The 8,578-nt window shown below is 43.3% G+C and overlaps 1 protein-coding gene across 6 annotated transcripts in view; it reads right to left on the bottom strand.

Moving 5' to 3' along the window:
• Window positions 1–8,578, bottom strand: part of ABTB3 (ankyrin repeat and BTB domain containing 3) — a 448,319-nt gene that overhangs the window by 180,927 nt on the left and 258,814 nt on the right. The gene's annotated exons all lie outside the window — the stretch shown is intronic.

Consider the following 8,578-nt stretch of genomic DNA (forward strand, 5'->3'; position numbering starts at 1 on the left):
GACTGAATCTGCCAGGAAAAAGGGAATCTGACTTTCTATGGGGCAATTCTGGGTAGGGGTGTGCACGGAACTCTCTGGCCCGGTTCAGACTGGCCTTGAACAGAACCGAGCCAGTCTGGTCTGGCCCCCCATCAAACCCACCCCCCAGTCCAGTCCGGTCCCAGAACGGTCCACAAACTTAATTTTTTTTTTAAAAAAGTCAATTAAATACCTGTAGCCCCTTTGGGGGGCTTGCTGAAGCCGCGGGGGGGGGGGGATGGATAGATAGATAGATAAACTCAGCAGAGTTAATTTCAAGAGGTTATCAGTAGTGAAAGAATCAAGTTGGTATGTTAGTATTCTCATCCCGTCTTGTAGGTGGATTTTGGTACATAGTGTGAATGCAACGGAAATGTTGGCTAAGGGATATGAGTGTGTGTGTGTTGCTTTTTTACTCCCTGTGTTGTGGTTTCAACCTCCTGTGGTTTAACTGTGTGGTGTAACAGTCATCAAAATTCCCCTCTCTGTGAGTGCAGAGGGCATTTGCGCATGCGTGGCAGCCAGCAAAATGGCAGCCGCTCAATCTTACGGAGGCCCAAAAGGGCTGAAAAGGCATTACTTACCCGGCCGTGGCGGTGATGACGAAGGCTGGCGGGGGCAGAGGGAACCCGTACGGACCCCCCTGCGGCTTCAGCAAGCCCCCCGAAGGGGCTACAGGTACTTAACTGACTTAAAAAAAAATTTTTAAGTTCGCGGACCTGCCGGACCAGACCCGGCGGTCTGGTTCCGGTATGACGGAACCGGGGGTGGGGGTGATTCGGTTTGACCACCAACCCCCGGACCAGTCCGCACATCCCTAATTCTAGGCACTTACAGTTAGATGCTGCAATGGCCATCTGGACAAGACAATGCAGATTTCACATCAACACAGTCAGTAACTACAGTTAAGAGATTGGAAGCAGATCTCAGAAACTGGGATCAGAATAGGGAGTTGAATGAAAGTTGAACAAACACTGGTACTGGTACTTCTTCAGTGAACCAGAACTGAACCTGAATCTAAAATCTCTTGCTTTGAACATGAATCTCTTGCTTTGAACATGAATACACACTCTCTCTCTCTCTCTCTCTATATATATATATATATGAATGAATAAAAATGAACTCTATCTATATATGTATGTATATGTATGTATGTATATGCATATGTGTGTATGAGTTATCATTATTTTTATCAAGTTACAAGCTTTGAACACCAGGTATTGCTCGGGCTTATGGTACGAGTTTCTCTTTGTTATTGCATACATATCTGTTTTGTCACTATACCCATTGTATATCTGTCTGTCTGTCTGTGTGAGGTGGTTGTCGGAGTTCCTGGGTACCCTACACCACTCACAGGGCCCTAGGAAGTCACTTTGCCAAATTTGGTGTGAGTTCCTATTTTTCATTGCATCCATATCCGTTTTGTGGATATACCCGTTGAATAATCTGTCAGCTGTCAGGGTTCCCAGGTACCCTACGTTATTCGTAGGGTCCTAGGAAGTCACTGTGCAAAATTTGGTGCCGTTAGCTCAAATGGCGCAGGAACATGCTTAGGGAACAGACAAACAGACATTCAAATAAATAAATACATACATACATACATACATACATACATACATACACACACTAGCTTTAAGTGCCCGGCATTGCTCGGGCTTATGGTGCGAGTTTCCCTTTGTTATTGGAGGCAACTGATTATCTAGACCCATTTCAAACTAACTTTAGAGCTGGCTATGGGTGTTGAGACAGCCTTAGTCGACTTGATGGATGACCTTTACCGGGGATTCGACAGAGGGAGTGTGACTGCTGGGTCTTCTGGATCTCTCGGCGGAGTTTGATACCATCGACCATGGTATCCTTCTGGATCACCTGGGGGAGTTAGGGATAGGGGGCACTGTTTTGCAGTGGTTCTGCTCCTATCTCTTTGGTGGATTCCAGATAGTGGAGCTTGGTGACAGTTGCTCCTCAAAATGGGAGCTGTTATATGGAGTCCCTCAGGGCTCCATTCTTTCACCAGTGCTTTTCAATATCTACATGAAACCGCTGGGTGAGGTCATCAGGAGTTTTGGTGCTGGGTGTTATCAGTATGCTGATGACACCCAAATCTACTACTCCTTTTCATCTGCTTCATCAGGAAATGGTGTCCATTCCCTAAATGCCTGCCTACAGGCAGTAATGGGCTGGATGAGGGATAACAGATTGAAACTGAATCCAAGCAAGACAGAGGTACTCATTGTGGGGGCTCAGGATCTGAGGGGTGAGTTAGATCTTCCTGTGCTGGATGGGGCTACACTCCCCCGGAAGGAGCAGGTGCACAGCTTGGGAGTACTCCTGGACCCAGGCCTCACCCTGGTATCTCAGGTGGAGGCTATGGCCAGGAGTGCTTTCTATCAGCTCCGGCTGATTCGACAGCTGCGCTCATTCCTTAAAGAGGATGATCTCAAAACAGTGGTGTATCAGCTGGTAACCTCCCGGCTTGACTACTGCAATGCGCTCTATGTGAGGCTGCCTTTGTACGTAGTTAGGAAACTTCAGTTAGTTCAGAATGCGGCAGCCAGATTGGTCTCTGGGGCAACCAGGAGAGACCATATGATGCCTGTTTTGAAGCAGTTATACTGGCTGCCAATATGTTTCCTGGCAAAATACAAAGTGCTGGTCATTACCTTTAAAGCCCTGAATGGCTTAGGTCCGAGTTATCTTAGAGAGCGCCTTCTTCTGCATGATCCCCACTGCACATTAAGGTCATCTGAAGAGGTCCGTCTCAAGTTACTACTGGTTCGTCTGGTGGTGACTCAGAGGCAGGCCTTCTCTGTAGCTGCTCCTGGGCTGTGGAATGAACTCCCAGCAGAAATCCGCAATTTGAATTATTTACTGGCCTTCAGGAGAGCCCTTAAAACCTAGCTGTTTGGCCTGGCCTTCCAGGGTTTTTAAATAGTTGTAATTGTTTTTAATGTTGTAACCTGTTTTTCAGGGTTTTTAATTGTTGTGATTGTTTAATTACTGTTTTATGATATTTTAATTGTTAATTGTTCTATACTGTTTTATAATTTCTGTTTTAATTGTTAACAGATTGTAATGGTTTTGCTTTGAATTGTAAACTGCCCTGAGCCATTTTGGAAGGGCGGTATAAAAATCAAAGGAACAAATAAATAAATAATAAAATTTTAATTGGAGAATGGGGTGGAGTAAACCCACATTTTAAAAAGGCTTGATTCTCTAGTTCAGAATGCATTCCTTCTGGTTAACCATAGTTAAGGATGGTCAATAACACCTAATTCTAGTGAGGGAGAGCTGAGTAGGGTGAATGTGTGTACATAACAGAACAGGGGCTGGGGGCAGCAGTGCATGATCCCATGATGTCTTGCACTGACCAGGAGCTAGGAAGCTGCTGATTGGATAAGCTCATTACAAACCCTTTAAATCAGAATCACATGAACCACCATAAAAAGTCATAATTTATAGATGCAAATAGCAAATCTATGCCCTGCAATATGCTCATCATACTGAAAGAAGCACAACTTGCATGTTAAATAAAGAAGGCAACACCTTCCAGATTTTTTTTAAAAAAATCACAGATTGCTGCAGTTCTTGTGATAAATAACCATATATGCAGGTCAACTGTTTATAGAAATTAAACCATTCATTTTACTCTGGGAAGCCATTTTTGCTCTGTGCCTTTTAAAATGGTTTTAGCTTGCTTTCAGTTAAACTTTAGGTCAAGGAGAAAGAAAGGTAAAATAATGAAATACAGTCATCAAGGCACTCAACAAAGTGCTCCTGTTGTAACCTTTTCTTCCTTCCTGCAAAAGTCACACCATTTGCTGAAGTGCAGACTCCCCCCTCTCCTGGGACTTAAGATGCATTGCAGACTTGATACATTTGATCTTTGCTACCTAAATAGGGAATTTTGGAACTGTTCCTGATCCTCAGTGGAAGGTGATTTTGTGAATAGGTTCAACATTTTTATTTTTATTTTGCTTTAAAACTTGCATCAAGCTTTTGATTTCTGATTCTTGCTTGGTGGTTGGTAGTGGAGCAACCACATATAGGATTATAGCTCATGAAAGGACAAAAACAGCCCACCTAGTCAAACCCTGTCCGAAGGCAAGAACAGCTGTCCATCCACTCACCCAAATCTCAACTCATACATTTATAGTGTATCACATACAGAGAGCAGGCACGCTGCAAAAGGTACTTTCAGATAAATAATTTAAACGTATTAATGAAAAGGTAGTAAAGTAAAGTGTGCCATCAAGTCGATTTCGATTCTTGGAGCCCACAGAGCCCCGTGGTTTTCTTTGGTAGAATACAGGAGGGGTTTGCCATTGCCTCCTCCCACACAGTATGAGATGATGCCTTTCAGCACATTCCAATATCGCTGCTGACCGATATAGTATCAGTGGGGATTTGAAAATGGCCAGATTCAAAAATGGCCAGAAAAGAATCACTGACCCAGAATCCACTGCCAGTCACAGTGCCTGTGCTGCAGTAACATTATTGGCAAAAGTTGCATCCTCACACACAATTATTATTCCTTACTTCCGAGCATTACAACAGCTGCCACTGCAGTACCCTTAGCAGCAAACATAGTCATAAGCTCAGCTAGAGCAACTTCAGCCACATTTTTTATGAGTACACTTTGCAATGAAGATTGCAGACCAGACCAGAGAATGAGGCTATTCTCACGCGCAGTGGAAACCGGGCTAAGCGAGTCCAGCCTGGTTTCCAATGCGCGTGTGAAGCAGCGGGAGCGTGTGGCTCCCGGCGGCAAGCCTGCTTAATTCCCCCCTTAAACAAGGTTAATGGAGTGAGTGCTCCACTAACCTCATTTTCCTGGTCGTGTGTAGCTGTAGCACAGCTCCGTGGCGTGGCAACTCACAAGTAGCCCCCTGACCGGGAGGCTACAACAAGCCTCTCCACATTGAGGGGCTCCCCATGCTGGGACTTCTGAGGGCCAGGAGACCCTATCCCAACCGGCTCACAGACAGAACCGGTAATCATGTGGGTGGCCGATCCAGCCATCCAGGGTGGGCTGCCTGCTTGCATGAGGGGAGAGCGGGTCAAACCCACTTTCCCCGCTAAACCTGTTCTGGCTCTTCACACTGCTCGTGTGAAGTGCCCCAGTGAGTGAAGCACAAGTTAGTCTCTAGGCCAGACTCATCACAGCAATCACGAAGAATTACTACACACACACGGCTCCCACTGTCAATTTCCCACCACAGCACTATCCTACAAACAAAACAAACCACAACTCAAGGAAGGAAGGCACCCAATTCTGCCTTTTGTCACTCTGAGATCCAGCAAATCCAGACAGTTATAGCAGCAACGGCACAGCATATTACACTCAGCAGTGAGAAAATAAAACCACAAAATCAAACTTTCCTTTCTTCTCTCCTGATGTATTCTCTTCAGGCACAGTATAAGGGATCTCTCTGACTCCCAGTCCCTTTGAAAACATTTTGAAATTCCCTCCATTTGTGCACCCTCAGCCAATGGGGGAACAGTTGCCTTTGAAAACACTTGACTTGTATTGTGGCTGCTCCTCCAGCAATTCACGTTGTGACATGGCCAACCAAGCCAACCAAGAAGCAAGTAGATCGCAAGCCAATTGGAAACCAGTGCCAAAAACCAATCAGCAAGGGGAAAACAGCCCTCCAAAATGGTGCTTGGAGCCTCAAAATGTTTCAATCAAAATCAAGTTGTTTTGCTCCAAGCTCGAAACAGGCCCTTTATTTGGAGAGTGTTCTGTTTTGAGCTTGAAACTTCCCATTTCGAATCAAAACATTTCAACAGCAAAATGTTCTGCACATCCCTATTCATCACCAGTCCCAAATTCAGAGACCAGCAAGGTCAACAATGGATTCCCTTTCAGTCTCTGCTTCCAGAAACTGTTGGGCCTCTAGGACATATAATTTGGCTTCCAAGTTCTACTAAAGAGACCCCTATTGAAGAAGTGTAGGAGCCAGGCCATGATATTCTTTTATGACTTTTGCGTGCCGAGAAATAGGATGCAATTCAGAGGATGTATATGCACTTACAACTCAATGCAATGTACCTATCCTTCCCTGCCCTCTTGGCCTTTCACACAATAAAGCCCCTGTGCTCAGTTAAACATACTGTGTCCCCCAACTGAGTCCAAGTCCTCATAAAAGTGCATAGCTGCTCTTGACCTCTACTTATCCCTAGGATAATCTAATCTTCCTTTCCCCTGCGACAAGCATTTTGCTTTCTTTCCTAGTATTTTTAATACCATGTGCACAGCCTTACTTTTATTTTATTTAAAACTAATGCCCAAGCTTAATTTATACACTACAGATCAGAAATGTAGATTGTATACAGCCATATGTCAAAGCCTTTTCATTACCTTCTGAATGTGAACTTAACATGATTTGTGCAGACACTAATGCTTGCAAAGATGTTCAGTCAGTCCATTCCTCCATGTCACAACGTGAATTGCTGGAGGAGCAGCCACAAAACAAAGACCTTTTCAAAACCTTATTTGAAAGGGTGGGGGAATTTTGATGACTGTTACACCACACAGTTAAACCACAGGAGGTTGAAACCACAACACAGGGAGTAAAAAAGCAACACACACACACTCATTTCCCTTAGCCAACATTTCCGTTGCATTCACACCAAAATCCACCTACAAGAAGGGATGAGAATACTAACATACCAACTTGATTCTTTCACTACTGATAACCTCTTGAAATTAACTCTGCTGAGTCTATCTATCTATCTATCTATCTATCTATCTATCTATCTATCTATCTATCTATCCATCCATCCGTCTGTGTATTTATTAAATATATATACTGCCCTTCCTAAAGTGGCTCAGGGCGGTTTACGTTAAAATAAAAAACACATAATAAAACAATCAAAATCAGAAAACATTTAAACCAGATTAAAACTCACTAAAATTCAAATTCAAACTAGATATCATTAAAAGCCAAGCTATAAAAAGATAGTTGAAAGAATTATTACTAATGCAAACCAAATCAGAATCCAGATTACTATTTCCCCCATTTCCCCTTACTTATTCATTAAGTCTTCGCCAACTATATTGTCATCACAATATTTTACTTTGCCAGTCTCCCTTACTCAACATGGAGAAGGTAAGCTTACTAATTATAATTGCTAACCAAATAAATCCAAATTACAAAAGAGCAGCCCCCTCCATTAAAAGGCATGTTTTTGCTACAATATATTTCTTAACACATCTGGGATGCATTTCTTTTTCACCCCTCTTTGTAATAGTTAGAGAACTGTAGTTGTTGATTGCAGGACAAAGAAACGTGGTCATTTGAGAAGACTGCCACCTATATCTATGCATTTTTTCATCCATTTTTATATGACCATATTTAAAAAGAAAGGTCTGTTCATTTGACAAGTGCAGAAGTAGCAGTTCTTGAGTGACAAGAAATTGGATCAGCAGAATGAAATGTGTTCATCAGAGCATAAGAAAACATCTACTAACATATGCAAAAGAGAAATGTCAATTTAACTATTCAAAACCAGGTATGTGCAAATGTTTTTGCATATGCAAGATAAATCTATATGCACAGGACTATGCTCGGGATACACATCTTTTCAACCTTCCAGGGTATCATATTCTGACTATATTGTCATCCCCTGCTGTGCATGGATGAATTCACAGTGCCATTAAGGATGTTGCTGTGTCCTCAGTGTCTCGTTTTGAGGCATCACTAGGAATATTAAATAGGTGTACCAAGGAATACGCCCCTATAGAGTATTTACAGCAGATAGGACTATACAGCCTAGTGAAACAATAGTGAGAGAAGTTCCTCACATACTCCTCCAACATGAAATTAAGGAGGGACACTCAGATTCTCGAATCTCAGTATCCCATGAGTGAATATATACACACATCTAAAGAGTGAAAGTCTCTGCTTCTATTAGTCCAGATTTCTTTCTTCCTGATTATGTTTGGGATTTATCTCCTAAGAAAAGGTCGATATTTAGACTCACACAGAGACAAATGTTGGCTCCCCTCTAGGGGTTATTCCGGAACAGATGCTACATCACTTTGCTACCACCTGCACACACAGAAGTGTATAGGAATGGATGAAAGAAGACTGGTGTCATGTGGCTCCCCCAGCTACACTCTGTGCATCACTAGGGGAAAAATTAGTGCCGGCTGTGACAAAGGACTTCAGGTCTTCTCACAAAGGTCCAGTGGGCACCCTTGCTGCCCTTTCCCAAGTTAATAGATTACCTGCTCCGTTCTCTCTCTCACACAAACATATCACAGACATTGTTTCTCCCCCTGCTCTTTTCTCATCAGTACCTTTTACTTTTCTAAAAACATTTTAAAGGAAATGTGTGCATATCTACTCATAGTGTGTGGGGAGGGGCAGGATTTGCACTTTGCGGGGGGTGGGAAGCCTCCCCACATTGAGCCCAAATTCTTTTGAATTCAGTTCCCAACCCAATTGCTAGCTAGGCCTTCTTGCCAGACCAACTTCCTTTGCAGCAAAAAGCTGTATTGCCTCTGGAAAGGGGGAGGGCATCACGGGCAGCAGGGAGGGCTCATTAGGGA

This window comes from Hemicordylus capensis, chromosome 5 (assembly GCF_027244095.1).
Source record: "Hemicordylus capensis ecotype Gifberg chromosome 5, rHemCap1.1.pri, whole genome shotgun sequence".
Classification (NCBI taxonomy): Eukaryota; Metazoa; Chordata; class Lepidosauria; order Squamata; family Cordylidae; genus Hemicordylus; species Hemicordylus capensis.